General features: G+C 46.5%; 1 protein-coding gene across 1 annotated transcript in view; it reads right to left on the bottom strand.

Annotated features, from left to right (window-relative positions):
- Window positions 1-24,514, bottom strand: part of PRMT3 (protein arginine methyltransferase 3) — an 881,955-nt gene that overhangs the window by 222,658 nt on the left and 634,783 nt on the right. The gene's annotated exons all lie outside the window — the stretch shown is intronic.

Here is a 24,514-nt window from a genome sequence, read left to right as displayed (position 1 = left end):
TCTCCATAGCAGTGCTCCACTCGCCACTAGATCATGTCAAGAGGCTCCGTGCGGACTCCATACCACTGCAGACATGATGGAGTCGAGCCGCATATAAGCACCCCCAATTAGTGCTGACAACAGTTTCTTGTCTTCTTCCGTTTCCACACCGTTGGTCACGGAGCATGGACAATTGTTGATCACTAGCTTGGGACCACTTTAGATGTTAAATTCGGCCGCTCCACAGAAAAGGGGAGGTGGGAGGTCAGGGAAAAATCTGTGGTTATATAGAGTATCAGATAGAAAGAATGTTACCAAAAGTAAGTAAGTTGTTTTTCTGAGGGAGACTTCTAATCACAAATTCTTCATCTTAGACTAGATACCTAAGCAGTGTGTCCCTGAGGTGGAGGGTCTGTGGAGTGGGCTCAGACCAAAAAGTCTTGCCGAACCAAGCGGGTGAAATCTCATTCCCAAGCCATTGTGCATTAATCAAGAACGTGCATCATTAACAGGGAGCAGAATATTAATTTGAGCTTGTATATAATATGATGCTATTGGTATTCAAATCATTTTCCTATGACCCATTAGAGTGAGGTTTTCTGGCTTATGCTAACTAGGCCTCAGTTTGGCCCTGATGCCCCTTTGTTCATAATGGATTCCTCATCCTGTTCATGCTCTGTTCATGTTCTTACTGCATGACTTACACTGTTCTCGAAAAAAGAACTCCAGCATTGGTCACTATTGAAACATTTTCAAGGATCTTCTGCTTACCCACAGCATTACATTCATACACAGTAGTTTCACTGCTGTTCATGTAACTAGTTTGATCTGACCTCTCCGGGTGACATTAGGTCAAAGGCTGAATCAGTTTTCATGTAGTTAGTGCTTTGGTGGTAGGACTGAATGCCGATTTTAATGTCTGTATTCTGATTTGTTGAAAATGTTTTTCTTTGCTCACACCCCAGTGACTATGCAGTTTTCATACTTCTTTATGGCGACATTTGGTACAGAAACCCTGGAATTTGGGGCTGAGCAGATCTTTTCTGGGTTTCTCCTAGGGATACTGTTCGATTTTTTATTGATTTTGCTGTACATTTGGCTCTTAGCATTTTCTCTCATTGTATCACTATTCTGTCTGATCCTGAATTTAAGGCATTTTTGGCACCAGAAGTCTGGGTAATTCAGTGGTTTATGTATTCCATTACCATATGTTGTTACTTTTGAATTCTTGCAAGAAACCTTTATGGTTTGTCTGAATTCCCATCTAAAACTCACTTTTGAGTCAGTCCTGCTTGTTTGAACTCTGTCTCCGAGACAAATTGCCTCGTCATTTAAGGTTAACACGGTCCCTGATTGGGGGGCGTAGCTAGCAACTGGCAAAGATTGCCACAAACTGAACGAGCTGCGCTAGTTGCCAGCTTCCAGACCTGTTACATTCGACATCATCCGTCCACAGCAAGAGCACCACCGGCAGGGTGTCGGCGGGGGACAGGATCTCCGCTCCACTGGCTGAAAGAAATACTAATCTGTAGTGCCATACCGAAGAGAAAGAGCGAGGGCGAAATGATACGTGCAGACAAGATGGCGCCGCCTGCTTGTTCGTGAGAAGAGCGGAGGCCAGCGTCACTTGCCTGGGTCCTTAAGGACGATCCGGGCACAACACCAGAAGCCGAGCCTTCCGTGGGGAAGATCACAGAACACTCCCTAGACCTTGCAAGCAATGAGAAGGGGCTGCGGCAGCGAGTGCGGGCAGAGAGCGCTTGAGCCCGCCAGTAGCGGCCAGAGACCTGGCAGATGCGCGTCTGCCAGCCGAGGTCCTGCAGACACGTGGGCGAAGACTTCTAGGGTCGTGATAGCGCAGGACTTCTGACACTGTCGTACAGTGAGTAGACATCGCAGCGGTCTGCCGATTGTAAGTGCCCATAAGATATCCTGGAGAGGATAACGTCAACACCCAGGTTAGTGGGCGGAGGAAGAGAGGCAAGGGGCGCAAGCGATCTCCAGCTGGCCTCTCAGGGGCCGTGCGTTGAGTCCCCATGGGGTGAAGCCTTGGTGCCCTTGTCGATCCCCCGCTCGGGCCTGGAGGCTGAGAGTGCGCCCCACAGGGTGGAGGCGCACTGAAGACCCTGACTAGACAGCTCGGCAATCCAACAGCTGAGGGGTCTGAGACCGAGCTGGGTGAGTCTGGGCCCAGCTCCTACGCAACCAGGAGGTCCCCAAGATCATAAAGAGATACCAAACAGGAGTGGTCAAGTGGTGCTGCCGACTGAGGCTCAGAGAAGCAGGCGGACTTCCACGGCGGCGGTTTTGGGGGTGTTCCGCCTCTTCCTGCGGCACCTGGATCCTGTGAATGGGGAGAACCGCAATCGCAAGCAGGCAGAACTACGGAGTGCGCCTATCTCCCTGAGTGGGAAAGACCCGTAGAGTGATAGCAGCCGGGGCAGACACTGAGGTGGATTAGGCTGGAACACTGGGGCGTCCGAGTACCATGGTAACACAGGACAAGAAATCCATCCAAGAGTCTGGGCCTACCCCCAGGTACCTTATTACATCCGAAAGACAACAGCAATGGCTAGAACCAAGTGTGGGACCAGGCCGGGCCAATCGAATCGATAAATACACGGTGGTGGTGATGGTGGGCTGCGCAGAGAGCACTGGCAGAGCAGCACTGCTGGCTGGGGCAGAAGACCAAACCCCTGACCCCTCATTAAGAAACATTATGTTGGCAATCAGGGACTTGCGTGGTATGCTAGAACCAAAACTGGACTCTGTAACGGAAGATGTCAAACTACTCAGGGCAGATTTCGGGAAGCTGGCGGACAAGATTTCCACTGCCTAGACAAGCATAGGGGGCCTACAGTCCAAATGCCTAAATGAGCAAGTGTCAACGTTGACTAAAAAGCAGAGAGAAATCTTGGCCAGACTAGAGGACCAAGAGGGCAGAGCGCACCGGAATAACATCCGGATTTTAGGCGTTCTAGAGGGAATGGAGGTGCCATCAATGGACCTCTTCCTGGAAGACCAAATCCTGAATAAGCTTAAGCCTAAACGCCTGTCCACCTTTTTCTCAGTGGAACAATCACATCGCGCATTCAGACTCTGTCCGCGCCCGGGGATTCTCCTCACACAATCATACCTCCTATACTAAACTACAGGAAGAGGGATGCAATCCTGCAGGTGGCGCGCCAGAATGGCGACCTACAGTACGAAAGTGCCACCATCCGATTTCCCCCCGATTTCACGCTCCAAGTCCAGCGACAAAGACGTACCTTTGACGCGGTGAAAAGGGCCCTCTGGGGACAAAACGTGAATTTCCAGCAAAACTAAAGATCCACGCCGAGGGGAAATCCTATTTCTTCATGTCGCCAGACAAGGCAAGTGACAGGCTGGAGGGCTGGCGGATGGCTGGGTGCAAGGGGGGGGGGGGGGGAGCTCAAACATCCACCACGAAAGAGCAAGCCACGGCGCGGCGAGATGTCGACCCCAAGCCCAAAAGTCCAGCCTAGCGGCAAAGAACAGATAAGTAACCAGGAGGGGGGACTAGAATATCAAGTGACTTTTCTTTCCCTTTACTTTGCTTGGGGTGGAAGCAGGGGGACTCAAGGGTGGGAATGTAAAAAGAACTGCCACAGAGTGACAATCGGAACTGAACAGACAATCATAGTTATAAGGACTCCGGACACCCTTGCATAATATATCTGCTTAGGGCCTACAGGCAGAGATGCTCTCATGAGGTGGTAAGGGGTATTGTAACATTTGACAGCAAGAATGATTCTATTTCATTTACTATCCCTCACCTAACAGGGAGGGGGGAGTTGGGTAAATTGTTTAATTTTGTTGTTTGCAATTTTACTGCTGCTCAAGACAGATATAGTCGTATCACGATGCATGTTGACACTTGGCCAATCGGGGAGGGGGACGATCCGCTACTGCCAACTGTCATGGCCATGATAATGGGTGAATCAGCTAATATCCGCGTCTGGACCTGGCATGTGAATGGGCTGGAGAATAAAATTAAACTGACACTTGTTCTCCAGAATATTACGCAGCATTCCCCAGACGTAGTAATGATGCAAGACCTCAGAGGGAGCAGATTTAGGGCCCTTCATCGTTTTCAGTACAGACTGGTGGCTCACTCGGGGTCCTCAACAGATGCCCGGGAGGTAGGAATTTTGATTCAAAACACATTGCCCTTCACCATAGACGGTATCTGGTCTGATGATGCTGGCTTTTGCGTGGAGGTGGCAGGCAGAGGAGAGGGGCCCTCAATAGTGCAGTGCTCGTTCTATATACCTCAGAGGCTCCAAACAATCACTCTCCCAAAGATCAGTGCATTCCTGGTGGGGCTTTTCACGGGCACCCTTTTGGTGGGAGTGGATGCTAACACAGTTTTGGATCCTGAGCTAGACCGCTTCATTGCACAGGCGGGTCAGAAAGGAGAGCGGGCCCTCTCAGGTTTCCGAACTGCCATGGGTTTGCTAGACCTCTGGAGGTCGCACAACCCTCAGAAACAGCAATATACATATTACTCAGCGCGACATGGCTCCTTCTCAAGAATTGATTACTTATTCAGACAAAAGGATAAGGTGGGAGATTTATCAACACCAATACATACGGCTAGAGCATTTCTGGCCATTCCCCAGTGGGCGTTACTATCCGAGGTCCGTCCATCAACAGAGCGGCATTTCCAAAGATTGACCCCTGTCGGTTTCCGAAGAGGGACCCCATACTCAGAAATAAACTCTGTGAAGGAACTGACCTCAATGTTAAAGAAAATATAGGATCAATAGAATCACACCAGACCATTTGGGAGGCCTTCAAAACAGTACTGAGGGGTAAAGCCTAGGCGCTAATAGGGCAAAAGAGAAAAGAGGAGGCATTACAAATAAAGTTGTTTGAACAAGAATTACTTCAAATGGAGGGGGAGGTGACGGCCTGTGGGGGCGCGGACCAGCAGCATAAATTAGCTTTGCATCAGCTGGAGCTGTGTGCCATGGCTGATGGTGAAGCGCAAGCATATGCTCTGGTAATGCAGCACCGACTCTATGATGTGGTCAACAAGGCCTCTACGCTATTGACCTGACTTGAGAAAAGAGACGGGGAGCGATCGTGGGTGGTCAGTATTAGGGACAAATTCGGGGCACTCCAAACGTCCAGTGTGGGAATAGCAGAGGCCTTCGCTTCTTACTATAAAAGCGTATACTCGCCGGCGAGCACAAGATCCGAGAGTGATTATGACGAGCTGCTGAAATACTTTTCATTGCCGACGCTCTCCGTGGAGGCACGGAAGCCTAAGCTGCCGAACTACCAGAGGATGAATTGTCCAGTGCCCTGGGATCATTAAAATCAGAGAAGGAAATGGGTCCAAATGGTCTCCTAATTGAGCTATACAAGAGTCTTGCCTCCAGAATAATATCACCATTACAAAACATGTTGGTGGAGGCCTGGGAGGAGGGATAATTGCCCGCTGACCAATGTGCAGCCACCATCGTGGTCATACAGAAGACTGGCAGGCCTCCAGACCAGTGCAGTTCCTACCAGCCAATTTCATTGCTCAATGTGGAGGCAAAGGTGTTGGCAAAGGCCTTGGCCAATAGACTGGCATCCGTCATCACTACTGTAATCCACGTAGATCAATCCGGCTTTATGCCCAGTAGAAGTACTCGTCACAACTTGACAGAGGACCTCTCCCTCCAGCAGACAGCATTGATGGCACTGGACGCCTCGATGGCCTTCGATAGTATTGAATGGCCTTACGTATTCGCGGTGCTCACCAGTCTGGGCTTTGGCCCCAATTTCTGTAGTTGGGTAAGACTACTCTATCAAGGGCCACTGGCTCGAGTGAAAGTCAATGGAGCACTGTCTATGCTTTTCCAGCTGCAAAAGGGAACCAGTCAGGGCTGTCCCCTATCGCCATTGCTATTTGCCCTAGTGTTAGAGCCACTGGGGCATTGGATTAGGACAGACCTGTTTACCTGGGGCGTAGACGCGCCAGGGGTTTGGGAGGAGTAGATTTTGTTGTACGTTGACATAATTCTATATCTTTCGAGGCCATATTATTACATAGCAAAGGTTCTGCATATTTTTGAGTTGTTTGGGAGCTATTCTGGATACTCTGTAAATTGGACGAAGTCGGTGGTCTTCCCGCTGTCGCACCCCCTCCCCCCCTTTCCAGGCTGCTGGCGAGGTGTGCAGCTCCAGTCGTGATGGAAGGTATTAAATATCTGGGCATTCATATCACCCGCAACCACAAGCTGTTCCTGAGGAGAAACCTCATCCCCCAACTTGATAGGCTCCATACTGATACACAGCATTGGCGCACCTTGCCACTGTCCCTCATGGGCAGAGCTGCTATTTACAAAATGATGGCCCTGCCATGCCTTTTGTATGTCCTGCAGAACACCCCATACCCTGTCTTCCCAACAGTCTTCAAGCGCGTGGCTCAAGAGCTACGGGCAATGTTATGGCAGGGTGGTACCCCCAGGATTGCACTAGATAAGCTGCAAAAAGAGGTTTATGATGGCAGTCTAGCCGTTCCAGATATCAGACTATACTACTTAGCCTCACAGCTACTAGTTATAAATGACTAGGTCTATGAGGACAAGGGAGATCCGGCTTACAGGGTAGATAGAGACACAATACCAGGAGGGAGCTGCACACCACTCCTATATGCCCGCAAGGCATGCCCAGAAAAGCTTACGCATACCGCAACTGTAGTAGCATTCTGGGGTGAGGCAAACAGGTTTCTGGGATGGCAGGGTAAATAATTAACCAGCATGACACCCCTGTGGCCCGGGGAATGATTGCAAGAGGTGGCCACACTAGGGGGTTTCAGGGGCTGGCAGACCATAGGTATTGATGGAAATAACCATAAAATAGGTATATATCTCAATGCCACAAAAAAACAATCAGAGAGTATGAGTTATAAAATACCGAATACAATTTTTGCATGTGAATTACAATTTATTTTAAAAACCTGATTAAAAGTCACAAAATAGAGTCACCAATCTGACTCGACAAAACCCCTTGTCATTTCCTACTGCATATCATATGGAATTATAATTTCTGAACCATAAATAATGATACATTAATCTCCTTTGTATCTACAGTTCTATGTTGGTCCTTAGATTATGCTTGCAGAAGCGTCGACGCGTTTCGATGGTTACACTTATACTTCCATCTTTATCAAGACCATAATAAATGTGTTTTCTCAGAGTGTCAATTCTGGTATCAGGACCAACATAGAACTGTAGATACAAAGGAGATTAATGTATCACTATTTATGTTCCAGAAATTATAATTCCATATGATATGCAGTAGGAAATGAAAAGGGGTTTTGTCTAAATATGTGTTGTTTTTTGTGTTATGCTGGTCATAACGATGTGTAAATCACTGCAATTGAATAATTTTCCTCTGTATTGTATCAACAACATTTTTTAAATGTCGAGTCAGATTGGGGACTCTATTTTGTGACTTTTAATCAGGTTTTTTAAATAAATTGTAATTCACATGCAAAAAATGTATTTGATATTTTATACCTCACACTCTGATTGTTTTTTTGTGGCATTGAGATATATACATATTTTATGGTTATTTCCATTTATGTTAACTATATTGTGTGGTCAAGGGGATTTATATTGTTGGTGTATTGAAAGTACCTTATTTCCCTTGACGTCTAAGAGGTCCCTCTCTTTTCTATAAATAAAGACCATAGGTATTGAACACCTGGGAGACGTGTGGAGGAGCAGCAATCACCTTCCCTTAGAGGACCTACAAGAGGAATATAGATTGACTCCGGCTCAAAGATTTCCCTATCACACACGCCCTACAGAGACACAAACAGCGGGGCACGGTCATTCCCGACCATTCCCCTCTGGAGGACAGCTTGCTGGTAGACCCCATCCCTGAAAAGGCGACCTCAATGATATATCCTAAACTCATGAACAATATACCAGACCCCCTAGCAGCCCTCCGTACTGCCTGGGTTTACGACCTAGGCAATACATAATACAAGGAATGGATAGAGGGACCGCAAAGCCCCAGGGAAATAGTAATCCACACAAGATTCAGGTTGGTACAGCTTAAGATACTACACATCTCCTACTACCCACGCATACTCCTACACAAATAGGGAAGGGTACAAACAGCGCTTTGTAACAGGAGCTGCTAGCGTGAGGGCTCCTTTTTAGGTCGAGCCTAGAGCAGCGCGCATGCGCAGTTCTGCGAGACTTTTAGTAAGGGGCTTCAGAAAGCTCACCACACGCTTGTGCGTGTGTTTTTGGTTTTTCTCACAGGCTATTGGGCTTTGCGTGCGTCTGTCTAAGAAAGACAGCACGCAATTGGGCAAAGGCGGGTGCATGTCCTGCCTTTGCTCCGCCCACGGCCTATTGCTTGCGGTTACCCACACGGGCGACGTGTGTTTTGAATTATCATGCCCGGGCGCGATAATTGAAAACAGATCGCTCGCTGTGGCGCACGCGGGCGCACCACTCGCGTGGAAGGTATGCCAATTTTAAATTACGATTGTATTTACTTGATAGCACCACGTCAAAGTTTTGTCGGCTCGTGGATCCGAGGCAATGGCGCTGAAGGGGACTTTTCAAAGTCGCACTCACCGTTCTTAGACTAGAGGCACCAACTTCTCCGGCTCCTAACAGGGAATCCCAGGGCACGTCCTGAAAGGTGAAGAGAAAACGAAAGCCGCGCGCGCCCCTTGAACGCGGAAGTGGTACGCACAGCTCTGATGTGACCGAGTCAGCTGAAAGACGGCAGCGTGTAGCACTTCTACGGGCAGGGTACGCAGGGTGCCTGAGCACCTTTGTTCAGTGGGGAGCGGGTCACAGGTGAAGCGGGGCAGGGCTCTGCGAGGGACAGGGTTAGTTTGACAACTTCCTGAGGAACAGCTTCAGGCGCAGGTCCAGTGCGGGCAGAGGTGAGTGAGTACGGCAGGTGCCGAGGTTGGGCGAACTGGAACACGGAGGGTTTCAGCTGCCCCTGCTGCATCAGCCCTTGTTTTGTTTTGTTTTTTACAAACGAAGCCGCCGGGGGCTCCGGCTATTTGGCCTTGGCAGTACTGTGAGAGGCTTTGTTTCCAAGAATGCGATACACTGTGTTGTACAGGGCGCTGCAATGCATGAACAGCCAGAAAGGACATAGGATTCTATAATCACATCATGTACTGGAGATAGCAATGCCAGGTTCTGCAATAGTTAGCACACGCTGGGACCAACAACAGGTAGGTAGATAACTACATATTTTTAGTTTGAGCAAGTAGGAATAGGCTGAAGATGGGGCGGGCATCGGTGCAAAGGTGAACTGTTGAGAGTATATGTAATACGAGAAAAAGGATCTGTCGCAGCAAGTGATGCCAGTCCAGCATACTCAGACACTAGATTTACATGCTCCTACATGGTCCAGCATGCAGTATGCCAGGCGATATTGGGTCCAGTAATAGTCAGCATGCATTGTAGCAAGGGTACTGTTTCCTTCAATAACCAGCATGCACTGTAACACGTGCCCTGCAAACAATGGCACTGGGTCCTGCAGACAGTATACAGTGCAGCCAGACTAGTCACCCTGGGTCCAGCAATATTCAGCTGAAAATGCAGCAAGTGACACTGGGCCTTGCATTACCCAGTATACGGTGCAACAAATAATTCTTTATCCGGCTTTACAAATTATGCATGGCAACACGTTAGCCTGGGGTCTGCAATATCCATTCTGAAATTCGGCAAGTAACACTTCATCCTAGAATACCCAGTCTGCAGGGCAACAAGCTGGGTTCTGCAGTACCTATCATGTAATGTGGAGAGTAACACTGCATTCTGCACTACTCAGTATGCAAGACAACAAGTGACCCTTAGTGGCCTTCAGTGGCCGTCATACTCTGCAGCCAGACACACTTGGTCCTGAAATACTGAGGTTTCAATGCCAATGCAGCAAATAAGGGTCCTTCAATACATATGTAACTTGCACTGGGTTATTTAGGAATGCCGTCCTAATTAGTATGAAGCTTGGTAACCTACCCATCATCATTAGGGGCCCGAGTCTCAGTCTCAGTTTAGCAGGGTCTAAGTAGCCTCACCTCATAGCTGAAAGGGAGAGGAGTTGGCCTAACGGCTAGGGCAGTCGACCTCGAATCTGGGGAACTGGGTTCGAGACTCAGCAACAACGCTGAACATCCTGTGATTCTGGGCAAATCACTTAATCTCCCCGTGCCTAACAAAAACAAGCATTAGCATAGTCAATAGGTCTCGCCTTTGGGACCTTATAAGTGTTTAGCCATGCAACAGTTGATGTTGTTGCACCAAGGATATTGTGCTGCATAACTAAATAGTTATAAGGTCCCAAAGGCGAGACCTATTGGTTATGCCAATGCTTGTTTCATATTTGATGGGAATGCCCCTAGATAGTCCAGTTCTGCCAGAGAGTCACGGCAATAATGTCAAAAGTGGCTGGTACAGAGGTCCCAATTGACGTCAGATGGCTTCTTCTAATGATCAAGAGAGAGACAGACCGACCCAGACCTGACAGTCTCTGGCTGGCCTGGCGGTAGGATTGCAAAACGAAACATCGCCAGGTGCTGGGGTGTGCCCCAACCCCATCAGTGACTGAGTGGGCGAGCGATCTAGACTGGCGCCAGCGAGCAGAGGAGACTATGTATCAAAGTAGGGTGTGTGTCAAGAAATGGGAGAAGATATGGTCATCATGGTGCAGATACAGGAGGACATAGTGGAATCGGGGACCTACACCATAGCTTCATCAAATATGTAATGTATAATAAAGCCTCTATGTTTATTCAGTTTCAGCTCCTACTGGCGACTGTTTTCATAATGCTGTTCTTTTTATCACTTAAACGAAGTACTCGCCCTCACCTCTCCTATGAGGTACTAATGTTACAAATCAACCTAGTGATGTACATGCATATTTGCATAAGAAGTACTGTCTTTTGAGCTTGTTCAATAAAAAGAGTTTAAAAAAAATAACACTGTCCCTGATCTACCCAACTGTTAAGCATGCTTTTAAGGTGTAAGAATTTAGGGGTACAGCGCACCGACAAATGTATGCATCAATGCCCACATTGCTGCCTGACAGATGTCATGGGCCGGCAGCCCCCATTCTCGCGCCAAAGCAGTTCTAGCTGCCTTGGCCCTCCTAGAACAGTCCTTCTGTAGGTTATTTAAGGCCAGCCTATAGCAGATCTCAATACAGAGGACTATCCTCATCAACAAGATCCTCTTCTGCACGGCTTTCCCTTTCTTTGCTTCAGAGAACCCAACAAAAAGTTGATCACCCACACAATGGTTCTTACTAAGAACAAAGCTCTTTTGGCATCTCGCTGATGGAGCTCCGCTAACAAGGTGTGATGGGGAGCAAAGAATGCGGGTTAAATAATAGATTGCTCAATATAAAAGGGACTTACGACTTTTGGTTAGAAATCTGCCCAAGTCCTCACCATCTGTTTGTCTGAAATTTGGGAACACTGAAAGTGCCTGGAGCACACTCAAGCAGTCGAGCTAATGTTATCACAATGACAAAAACAGTCTTTAAGGTCATGAGCTGCAGCAAGCAGCCATGCAAAATCTCAAAGGGTACACATAAGGAATGTGAAAACCAAATTAAGGGCCCTCTTTGCCATTAGAAAAGGCATTGGGAAGGAACATATGAGTGAAACCTTTAATAAATCTCTCTCTTCACAAAAGGTGATCTGAACAAGGACAGTTGGTCCAGCAAACGCAGGAAGGCTAAAAGGGCTGCCAAACAACCTTATACAGTGCCCACTGCAAGGACCTGCCGGGCCAAGGATAAACTAAAGAAAAGAATATCCGAAAGCTTTGCTTGTAAGGGGTCACTGTATCAGGCACCATATCAGGCAACTAATTTGTCCCAGCATCACGCATAGTTGAGTTTCGGGAAGGGGAGTCTAACAGTGAGGATGATTTCTACCACTCCTGTGGCAAATCTAATGCAGTAAATTGACGCTGCTTAATCTCCATGCAGGAAGGTCTAGGTTGCACAGATTAAGATTGAGGACTCTGCCCTGAGGATAGGTAGTGGGGGGATATTGCTGACACTGCACATTTTTGATTGTGGTGAAAACGAGTTATTGAGCTTTGGTAATGCTTTTGAGGTGTATACTCTAACTGCAGATTTCTCACCTTTAGAATATCTCCAGGTGCCAGACTGTAGTAACAAGAATTTTCAGCATAGCCTCTGCATGCCAGTAAGTGGTGTTGTTTGGCTCCATGTCAAATCTGCTCATCCTAGAAGGGATGACTGGAGCCATCCAAAGTGCTGATGTCAGATTCTTCCAAGACATTGTTCACACCCTCAGAGACAGAACTAAACACTAATTGTTCATACCACTGTGCAAAGTTCTAACTTGGGACCTTTTTAGAGGGATGATACGTTTTATTCCACAGAACAGGGTGGCTGGAGAGCAGTAAAGAATATCAACCATAAAGAGCAGTTTTGAAGGTAAGTAACTGCTACTAACTGCAGATTTCTCTGGAAGGTTTGTTGCCCCTGCTGGCCTGGGCGTGGTCTGCCAGAACTCATAACCGGACCCTGAAATGTCTGCTGTGCTTCTTGCTGGGGCAGTGCCCTCGAATTCTATCTGAAGTCAAAGCCACTAGCAGATGCCTCAAAAGAGGCAACGTTGTTGAGGATACTGCCTTGTGGGTGTGGAAAGATCGAGGGAGCACTGAGTAGCTCTTTCTCCTTTAAAGTGCTCGAGGGGGAGGCTACAGTCTTGCCAAAGGTACATCTATGAGTGACGTCTTAATGTCACCCAAGAAGCTCATGGATCTTATCCGTATTTGGCCCCCACGCACCATGATAGTGGACATCGTTCTGCCTAAGAAGTCTGTCATATCCAGGCCTGATTGGATGACATACTTGAACACATTCCAGGCATTATGAATGGTCTGCGTCAAGCTGGTCGGAGATTTTTCTGGGACTGCTGGCAACACCCCAGCAACCAAGTACTAGAATGCATAGGAATACCTTCCAAGCAAAGTCAGCATTGACTCATCTGCGACCAGGGCTAATGGAAGAAAAAATCCTCTTCTCAAAAGTTTCTGACCTGCCCTCTCACCAAGTTTGAGGCCATTATCCCTTGTGGGAGCCGCAGGAACCAAACCCCTGAGAACGCGTCGACTTGCAGTTGTAAAAGCTTGTTGACTTGCTTCTATCAAGATCTTCGGGCTGCAAGTAGCCCCAACATCAAGCATCTCCAGTGACAAAAGTCTGCGTCCACATCGCATCAGTTGCTCCGTGGCCTGTATCTTTTGGTGAGCTGCTTGAGGTCCTCTTGCGACTCTGGTGGCTCCGGCCTGTGGGTCCTGTTGAGGGTCATCTTTGCTTCTTTTGGGCTCCCCTGATTGCTCGGGGCCTGCCCTGACTACCCTGCTTGTGGTGAATCCCCTGGACCTTGAGGGTCCCGACATTGCACCTCCTTCGACATCTGCGTTGGTTGCATTTGCCAAGGTTTGTTGGTGCTCCTGCCGGACACCGACTCCTCAGCACTCGACATCTGACGTGGGACAGCTCGTGCATGGCTCCTGGTCTTCCTCAGTGTCTCCTGGTCCTCACGGCTGCAGAGTCAAGGTCCTCGTCAACTCGCCTGCAACTCCCGACATTGGTGGGCATTCACCTTCTAGATCTTGTGGTCAGTCCTGAGTGACATAGTCTCTATCCCCTCTGCTTGCAGGTACCTCTCAACTAGAATCCACCTTCATATTCCACTGGACACTTTCTCCTTCTTAAGCACTGGTACTTTCCTGAAGTCCTCCATTGGGATAGACGGCGGTTTCCGACACCACTTCACACCTATGCACTCGGCTTCCCTGGTGAGGTAATATGGGTACTAGGGTATCCACCAGTGGGGTGGCTCTCCAATATTCTGTCTTTTACGGGGTTTCTTCAGGGTCCACTGGGAAGGGTCCTTAATCTTTAAAAATCCAACTGCGACTTGCACGTTTATATGTACGGAGCATGAGGTTGTGTACCCACACTGTAAAAGCTCTCCGTGGAGTTCCTAGTCACTCACCTTGGGTGGTTCCCTGGGTCCCCAGCACTTCTACGTCCTCTCGACATTTTCTTGATCCGAGTCGTGGTTCTTATACCACTTTCTTAGTATATAATAAGTACATATTTTTATAAATACCTTATGTGTTTTTTTTCACTTAATCTATACATATAAGATTGCATTCTGTTAAACAAGCTGCTTTACGCTCCTGGACTAAGCCTGAAAGCTTCTCTCCACAGCTACCCCTTAGAGAGCTTTCTAAGGTTGTCGAAGACCTCTTAAATTACCATAAGTGTTGTCTGTACTGGTGCAGGGTGCTCACTTACATAAGTGGAAATCATATACCAGGCCAGCTTCTCACAGCGTTTAATTGGAATAGAAAGTTGGACAACAGGAAGGTAGGTCCTAGACAAAAGGCGTTATCTTGTCAGAGTCCAAATGTATAGGGAGCGACTGTGTAAGGACTGAACCAGAGTGTGGCTTGTGCCATGGTCAAGATGGATTCAGCTCGGAATCAGACAAAACTATTAGCTCGACCTCCTCCTCCGGCATCGGCAGCACCAGTGCCAGCGTCAACATGGCAGGAACTAGCATAGATCCTGGTGTCAACTGTGGAGTCAGCTCCAGAGTCAGAGCAGAACCCAACACTGGTTTAGGAGGCCCAGACACACCGAGGCCGAACCCCCAGGCTCTATGGTGGATCCATGGTGCTTAAAGGCACGCCAGAGGAAGCCTTTAAGATGCCAAAGATGCAGAGCACAGACTCCTTAACCATCTGATATACCGGTCATCCTTGGTAGGATCTTCTCCAAAACCTTTTGCATTCACCTCTCCTGTTTTCTGAATTTCATTTTTGTTGGCCTAAGGACTCAGTGCACTTTACCACTGTTAACCAGTGTTAAGGGCTTCTGCTCTCTCTTAACGCTCTGAAATGGATGCTGAAATCCTCCAGTGGGGCAAGGTTGCAGGCTGTATGTGCCGAAGTCCTCTTAAAGCTGGATAGACGCTGGACAAGGTCCAGCTAAAGCTGCTGGTTTTGGTGGGAAAAGGTCAGAATGTGAGTGCTTCAAATTTCATTGCTTCAAAAGTCCTCACTTCAGACAGATACTTTCTGCACCATCTCCTGGTCAAGATGTCTGTTTTCAGACTTTTTTTTATTGAGTTTAAAGTCTCCAGTGTGGCATGCCTGAAGCTGTATCTGACGAAGTCCATTCAAAATCACAAACCTTTGCTGTCAGCTACTGCTGATGCTACGCAGGTCTTGGAAGTCCACCAATTTTCAAAGTCCCAACTTCTCAGCGTTTCTAGAGCTGCTCTTCTTGGTCAACTCTGAGGCTGCCAGCACCTCAGGGACCACACCTAAGGATAAGTACCCACTTCAGCAGTAGCCACCAGCAGGGTCCATTTCAGGTAAAGTTGCTGCTGGGCACGTGGGCACCTTAGAACAAAGACCTCTTGCAGATTGTTGTGTTCCTATAGCCACTAAGGAGGTCAGCCAAATAACCCTTGAAGTCCACTTCTTAAACTCGGTACAAGTGGGAGAACAGGGGAAAACCATATCACAATTACATCACACCCTGTTTGCCTTACTGCAGACTATCCTAAACTGTACTATTCTGAAGCAAATCCAACAGGGCAGAATGTCTGCCCTGAAGGAAGCATTGGTGCCAGCCAGGTATGTGCTTAGGAAAATGAGCAGTCCCCTCCTCAGCTACATACGACCGTACTTACCACTAACTCAATTTTCTCCCATAGGAAACCATTGGCTGTTTTTCTGTGAAATTTCTTCTAAGTGTCGATTTTTGCAAACTACAAATATTCTTTCAAAATCGTACCAACTGTGAAAACGTAATTGCTTACCTGTTTTAGATAGATGTCCCAGTACTGAGCCTAGGAGCCAAGCACTGGATTACAAAAGTAACGAGAACATACTTTACCCGTAACTCGAAGTTTCTTTCATAGGAAACCATTGACTGTTTTTCTGTGAAATTTCTTCTACGTGTCGATTTTGCAAGCTTATAAATATTCCTTAAAAATCACCTGTATAACTTCCACAGTTTCTCAACTGCTTACAGATGGTACACTAGTGCTGGATCCAGGATCCAACACTGACCTAGAAAAAGTAACCATAACCCCACTTACCTGCTAAGTCAATTTCCTTCCATAGTATAACATTGGTAATTTGATCAGAAAAAGTTTCTAAGTGTCAACTTTTAAAATAGCAAAATATTGCTTAAAAATCACAACAGTAACTAAAACATATTTACTCACTTGTTTCCAAGAAATGTCCCAGGACAGAATCTAGGATCCAGTCCTGGAGTTAGAAAAGTAATCCTGAAAGTAATCAATTGCATATAACTTAAAATTCCCATTGAGCTCAATGTATTATTGTGTTTGAAATTGTGTTGCCTATAGCAACAAACTGTAACTATTGCATTTCAAGCCAATTGCCTCTTGCAAAGTATTTAACTAAAGCATCTCATTCTGCAAAAGTATATTTTGATACCTATTGTTGGTTCTAAAATAAAACAACCATATATTTTTAAATACAAACCATTGGCCTAGAGTTCAGTTATTGAGTGTGTGAGGCCATTTGCTGACTGAGTGTGTACAACAAATGCTTTACACTGTCCTCTGATACTGCCTTACTGCTCGACCAAGCTACCACTTTAGAGAGTAAGGTTATATCTAACTTTAGCCTCTGCCAAACCTCTGGGGACTGTGGACTCTGTACACACTGTAACTATTTGGGAACCGTATATACAGAGCCACTTTCCTACAGGTGGTCTTGGAACACAAAAAGTTGCCAGCAAAGTCCCTGGACGCTTGCTTGGACGGGTCCTTGTATCGCGCTCCTAGCAGGCACGAAATATATGCCACACGATCACCTTCTCACCAGTAATCCAAGGACACAGTGGGGTACTCGAAGTGAGCCTTTATTCACAGATACAAACAGCATAATGCATTTCGGCTATCTTGCCTTCCTCAGATGTTGATTTGATCGCGGGTGTCACCTCCTTTCTCCTTTGTAGATACATGGGCACTCCCATTGGTGGGAGATCAGCTGACCTTGCTGCCTGGGATGGCTGCAGTCTAATGAAAAACTACAGCTCCCAGCATACACCAGATGAAATCCATATGGCAGCTGGATCTGATGTTGCTCGCATGAGCGCCGAATTTTGCCACGCAAAGGGGGGGCCGTGTAGCGGCTAATGGCCCCGTGAATGCAGTGTTCAAAACCCCCCTCGAGTCCCAAACGTTCAAAGCCCCAAGGTTGGAGAGCAGACCGAGCCGTGAAGCAGGAGGAAATCAACCCGCCTCCCTATGAAGTCACAGGCTGCCAATGACAGCGGCCACTTGCCTGGCCCATTCCTGAGGCTGCCCTGGGAACAATCAATACCTTGATTGTAACACAAAAAGTTGCCAGCAAAGCCCCTGGACGCTTGCTTGGATGGGTCCTTGTATCACGCTCCTGGCAAGCGCGAAATATGTGTCACACGATCACCTTCTCACCAGTAATCTAAGGACACAGCGGGGTACTCAAAGGGAGCCTCTATTCACAGATACAAACAGCATAATGCATTTCGGCTATCTTGCCTTCCACAGATGCACCTTTGATCGCGGGTGTCACCTCCTCCCTCCTTTGTAGATACATGGGCACTCCCATTGGTGGGAGATCAGCTGACCCTGCTGCCTGGGATGGCTGCAGTCTAATGAACAACTACAGCTCCCAGCATACACCAGATGAATCCGATGTTGCTCGCATGAGCACCGAATTTTGCCACGTAAAGGGGGGGCCGTGTAGCAGCTAATGGCCCTGTAAATGCAGTTTTCAAAACCCCCCTTGAGTCCCCAACGTCCAAAGCCCCAAGGTTGGAGAGCAGACCGAGCCGTGAAGTGGGAGGAAATCAACCCGCCTCCCTATGAAGTCACAGGCTGCCAATGACAGCGGCCACTTGCCTGGCCTATTCCTGAGGCGGTCCTATATACTGAAAAAAACAAAGGCTAAGGTAATGTTATAGTTGGGTGAATTTGTCATTAACTTTCACCTTTTAAAATACGAAAACCACAGAAAAGCACAGAAATTCACCAGGTATAGTTAGCAGCACTAACTAGAACTTGCGCCCTGCCGTGCACTGCTTGTGACATCACATATGACATCACTCATGACATCTCAAATGACATTGTTAGGTCTTGGGTATCCCATCCCCCAGGGCCATTACTACAAATAAAGGGGAGGGGGGCTACGTGGCTGCCTCCTGATCCATTTTAGGCCCTAGGGACCTCATCCCCCCAGGGCCATCCATATATTAGAAAAAGGGGAGGGGGAGCACAGCCCCCCACCCCGAGTCTAGTTAGTTCCTAGGGACCCCATCCCCCAGGGCCATGTCTAAAAATAAATGCCCCCTTCCCAGAGCTGTTTTCAGCCCAGGGAATCCCATCTTCTAGGGCCAGTCATTTAAATATAGGGGAGGGGCCAACATACCCACTTCCTGAGCTGTTATCGGCCTGGGGACCTCATCCCCTAGGGAAAAGTAATTAAATAAAGGGGAGAGGGCAGCGCGACTGACTGTGCCTTGTTAGTAACTGAAGACCTCATTCCCCAGTGGAATAAAAATAAAGGGGAGGAGAGGCTACCTCCCCTCCCTGAGCCATTACCGGGCCCATGGACCCCATTCCCCAAGTTCCACTGTTGTAAAAAGTGGGTGCCTTGGTGTTTACCCAAGCCACCCATTATACCCTCTCTGGGAGTTGCGGTGGAAGCCCCAAGGCCCCTGTAAGCTCCCCGCATTCAGCAGGAGCAGACATTACTTCCGCCTGCAGGCAGCAGCTACTAATGCTGATCCCTGTGGGCGGGAGCTTTGCTCTTTGTCCCTGCCCGCATCAGTGCGGGCAGGGAAACAAATCAGCAGTCAGTTTCCAGTAGACAGGAGCATTTACAAAGAGATTCCGGCATAGAGTGTGTTGCTGGGTCTCCCATGGGGCCTAAGGAATCAAGCTTATCCCTACCCTCTTATATTATTTTTAACTTGAGGACAGGGAACTAAGTCCCAGAGTCCCGTATGGCTGCCAGCAACATTTGTTTCATGTTGTTGGCAGCACATCAGAGAACTTGCTCCTGCAAAAGTTTGACTCTCACTGGAGCGAGATGGCCCAGGGGAAATAAAGTTCCCTAGGCCAATCAGAACATTCTAGTTTTAATTTGGAGCTCCTGTGAAAGTCCTTCGAACTATTGATGATCCACCAGTCCAGATATACAAATATTTTTGTCCCTTATTTTCTCAAAAACTACTGAATGATTTTACACCAAATCACAAAAGGCACAATGTGCAGACCAAGATTTAGCTTTCTGTCGAATTTGGTGTAATTTCGTTCATCAGTTTTTACTGTAGCTCTGCCTAAAGAAGTCTATGGAAAATGCATGGGGATTTTGCTTTTTGGGGGCCCTCATTTTTCTCGGTCCCTGTTTAATGGACCACCAAAGAACGCTCTTTCTATGGAAAAGCGGACCTAACTATAACTACCTTGTGGGTACCACCACTAGGTAATATATATATATAAATATATATATATGTGTGTGTATATATATATATATATATATATATATATATATACATATACACACACACACACACACACACACACATATATATTCACTGAAAAAACCATAGGTTTCACACATGTTATAGTTAGCTGGACATTTTACTGATAAAAAACCAATGAAATTCCCCCGTTATAGTTACTGTAGGCAACTATAACTCACGCGACCGCAATCCTCTGCTGATGCTAATACTGTATTTAGACACTTATTTGCCCATGTCTTCTTCCATTAAATTTTAGCTATACATATATTACAAATATTTTTTTTTCATAAAGACACATATGTCATCAGCAGAGGATTACGGTCGCGTGAGTTATAGTTGCCTACAGTAACTATAACGGGGGAATTTCATTGGTTTTTTATCAGTAAAATGTCCAGCTAACTATAACATGTGTGAAACCTATGGTTTTTTCAGTGAATTAGCAAGGTTTTTTAAATGCTAATTCCTAACTATAACGTGTGTGAAACCTATGGTTTTTTCAGTGAATTTGTACGGTTTTTTAAATGCTAATTTATTTATGTATTATTTTTTATATATTTATTTTACAATAAACTACGTATTAAAAATTATTATTTTTTTTTTTTGGGTTTTCACCCTGCGAATTATTTTTTTTTTTTTGTTAAAATTTTTTTTTTTTTTTTTTCTGGGTGCGCGCACCCCCGCGATTTTTAAAAAAAAAAATGTTTTTTTGTGCCTTCGGGGTCCTTCAGGGACCCCCTGACAAAGGCTAGGGGGTCAGGAACTCTCTACCCTGCCCCCTTTTCACGTTCGCCACCTTCCTTTTTCACTCTCGCACTGAAAACAAACAAAATGGCGGCCGACACTTCCTGATTTCGACCGATTCGAACGTTGACTAACATGTAACCACCAATCAGAATTACGCTCGCGCACGTTAGGGTGCTCGCACGGTGCTCGCACGGTGCGCGCACCCTGCGCGCATATATATATATATATGCTTTTAAATGCTATTTTCTCCGGAAATACTGAACAGATTTACACCAGACCTGCAAAAGGCACTTCCTTGACCTTATGGCTACCTCTCTGCCAAATTTCAAGTAATTCTGTTCAGCCGTTCGGGCTGTAGCTGTGTCTAAAGGTCCTATGGAAAAATGCATGGGGAAAACGCGTTTTGGGACCCCCCTTTTATCTCAGCCCCCGCTTGACCAATCCCCCCGAGACTTTCAGGGTAGGAGCGGAGCGTAGCGCCCCACCTATTTTGAAAAATTCGCGAGGATTCGTCGACTGGCGCCAAAGTTATTCAAAATAGAATGTTGCGGATTTCCTATGGAAAAGGGGTCCTAACTATAACTACCTACTGGCGACCGCCAGTAGGTAATACACACACATATATATACACACACACATATATATATATACACACACACACACAATCACAACGTTTCATACATTCAACTGTAACAGAAAATACAAGCATTTGTTATTAAAAACTTCAGAATACAACTTTTTGAAAAACAGTCAAAGTGTTTAGTATCAATTATATTTTATCAAGTTAAGAGAATTTCAAACAGTGCAGCGGTGCAATATAATGCTGAAAATGCTATTTTGAATTAGTGAAACTATAAGTTGCATAGCTATTAATCACATGATGAATAGCAACTATTTCATTATTTCCTAGCTTTGCTCAATCCATTTGTTATGTGAAACAGTTATTGATTAAAATGGTTCACATGTCATCTTAGTTTTATTTCAGTCATTAATTTTATTAAAGTAATTGCAAAAAACAAATAGCTGTAAAAGACGGTACTTTTTTCTGTAGCCTCGTAATATGAACAAACCAGAAAAGATAATTTACAACAAGCCGTTTGGCAAGCAAGTGATTTCATAACAACGTCAGGTCACTCACACTTTATCATGGAATAATTTCTTATTAAGTTTTGAATTTGCAGTAGTCACCGGTGTTTGTTTAGCTCGTTCCTGGTCACATGTGCTGTCAATTAAATGCTTAAACAGTGTCCATCCACAGTTCAATATATACACGCCGTGGATGACCATGGTTTCTATGTGTACATATACTTCAGGCTTCTTCAAAGATTGTTCTTCTATTCATTTCTTACATCTATCCAAATACAGCTAACCCAGATCTGCCTTACTGGCGAGAGACTGTCTGGTGTATCATTATAGGACTTGCATAAATCGACTCATCTGAGGGGACATAGGTAAAGAGTTGAGGAATGGAGATTACAGAGAAGTAATCAGTACCAGTCATTAAATTTTGATGATGCTCCTTGGACCTAAACAGTTTGAAAAATTCCATTACGTGGAGACAGTGTTTGAGATCTAAAAATCTACTTCTAGTGCTGGGTGAGAACTTACTGGAGGCCAGGTGGTCAGGGTACCCCCCTCAGAGAAACATTAGAAGAAGTCACAAAATAAGGTCCACTGGGTTGTCAGACCCTCAATGAGAGAGGAACAAGTTTAAGATAAGCGAAAGGTGGAATATGATACATCTTTTTCTATTGCTGCGTTGTATCAAATAATGTTCAACTAATGCCCGAAAGGCAATAAACAGAAAAGGCTGCTTGGATTTATTTTTGTAGATTATCTGATGTCAAAATGATAAAGAATGTTACAAAAACCTCAGGAGTCCAGTCCATGCTGATTCGCCTGCGCTGGACTGTGTACAACAACAAACAAGTGGTGGGAAAAGTAAATGGAACGCTGGGAGCTATGAGGAGCTGCTGCCATTCGAGTCCTACCTGATCTGTGTCCAAGTGGATTTAGCACCTCTGACTTCTGAGCATGAGCGCAGTCCTGGGACAGGGCGAGACAGATATGTCTATCACATGTGGCCAGCTACTGGGGAAAGCGCCCCGGTTCTTCAGGCAGTTGACTTTGTTCATCGAGATGCTCCATATTTTAATCTCCCAGTTAACAAGATGCTAAAGACCTTCCTTTTGCAATCGGGAATTATATCCCTCAGGAGTCACCTCAAATCTGCATCCTCAGAATAGCACTAGGAAAAACCATGTCAATGGCAAGCCTGGATGAAAACACTCTGCACCCAGGTTTGTACTGGTAGTGCACTCCGTGAGGATCTAGGGGTGGTTACAAGGGTTCATTACATCCTGGCTGTGTAGCAACTGTTCTACATTGCAGTGCCAACTGATGTATTGCCCTAAACCCGCTCCATCATATCCTTGCATATAATGATGGATGCCTGTAGATGAAACTGTCAACGTGATCAACTATTTGCTTATTTAGCATTTTGGCCACGCCATTCCAAGTCACCTCTGGACTGTAAGCCTACATTTCTTGATGGCTACTTTGGATACTTACTCAAATGAGAGTCTTATATTGACTTCCATGGTTTGGTGGGTGTTAAAATTTCCATGGAGGGATCCGTATTCATCTAGTTCATCACTTTACTCCACATATCACCAACATTAGATGAAACAGGTGACCACCCTTCAAGTGGCAAGAAAGACAAGTCCCAGAGCACTTTATGGTTTGTTGTTCTTCGGAATCAGAAAGTAGCAGGAGTAACAGCCACTGCCTACTTCTGAAACTGGGACCCTTTCTATAGCTACCTGGGCCAAAAGTGCTGTAACTTTCACTTGGAGCAACTTTAAAAGATCCTACGTCAGATGTTGCTGATTTGACAGTATAGGAGGAGGAAAAGAAAGACAAGGTAGAGAATAGCCCTCCTGGACTATCATCAAGACCCACGTGTCAAGTGTTATGGATCTCCAGTGGGGAAGATGGTGGCAAATTCTCCCAATAACTGGAGTAGTGTGGTCCTGCAGAAACAGCCTAGGAGTGCTTCGAGACTGAGGCCTCTGGGGGCAGTGTGGTCGATGACTTTTGGACCCCATTACGGGATCGGAATGCACTGTGTCCATGTGATCACACGGGTTGCGCAGTCTGTGAGGGACGGTGGCTGGGATAGGGTTGACGCGGCAGGAAACCCCTTCCGTTGCCACGAAAGGGGCGAAAGGAAGACTTTCCACAAGAGTCTGCCTATTCCCAAGAATGGCGGATTCCATCTAATTGGCCTGGACATTGCCCGAGAAGCCAGTTGTTCAAAGCCAGGTGTGGCACCTCAAGGCCCAGCGATTCCGCCGTATGTAGGCCACACCGTATGGTGAATTTTTCTGCATCTCTCATGCTTGACAGCACGAGAGAGCACAGCCCAGGGCTCCTCCGGGAATTGTGGCAGCACTTGCGCACCGTCTTTCAAAGGGAATGGGAGAACATACAATATTTACTGACAGCAATGCCAGGCTAGAGGAAGAAAACAACTTCTTTCCGAATTAGTCCAGTCTCTTGGATTTCCTATCAGGAGGGGCCGAAGGGAACACGCCCTGGGACGTATAGGACTGCACCGCCAAACTCTCTTAGGTGGGGTGTTGGCTGAGGAACTTTGGGTCACCAGGAGCTGGGTATGTGGGTTTGCAATCGTCCTATTCCCAGGAGCCCCTGTGCTAGGTTTGGACCAGCTACCTAGAAGGACATCTGTAAGTGCCTCATTATAGAGCAAAAGGGGTTTGGACGTAGAAGCCTCAGGTTGGAGCACCTTGGTCAGGAGATTAGTCCTGACCTGCACGGAGGGCAGCTCTAGTCCAAGGACCTCTGCTGCCCTTTTCACCACCATTGTATACACAAATCAAAAGCAGGTGGTTGTGAGATTTAAACACATCTTTACTTGGCTGTCATGGATTGTTTCCCCGACGGGGTGGCGGACTTGGACTGTTACCCCGACGGGGTTTTTGTCCTCTGGCCTTTTCTCAAACATCAATCTTGAGAAACCTTTAGGATTAGATCTTCATATTGGGTCATTACTTTGTATAGTTGTGGTGTAATCAAAAAAGAAAAATACATTATTGGAACATTGCAAATGAGTTATTTGAATATTGAAATTGTGTACCTGAACTTTGTACAGTGT

The sequence above is a fragment of the Triturus cristatus genome, chromosome 3_1 (assembly GCF_964204655.1).
Source record: "Triturus cristatus chromosome 3_1, aTriCri1.1, whole genome shotgun sequence".
NCBI classification, from domain to species: Eukaryota; Metazoa; Chordata; class Amphibia; order Caudata; family Salamandridae; genus Triturus; species Triturus cristatus.
Note: the sequence above shows the minus strand (reverse complement) of the source record. Positions and strands in the feature narration are given on the sequence as shown.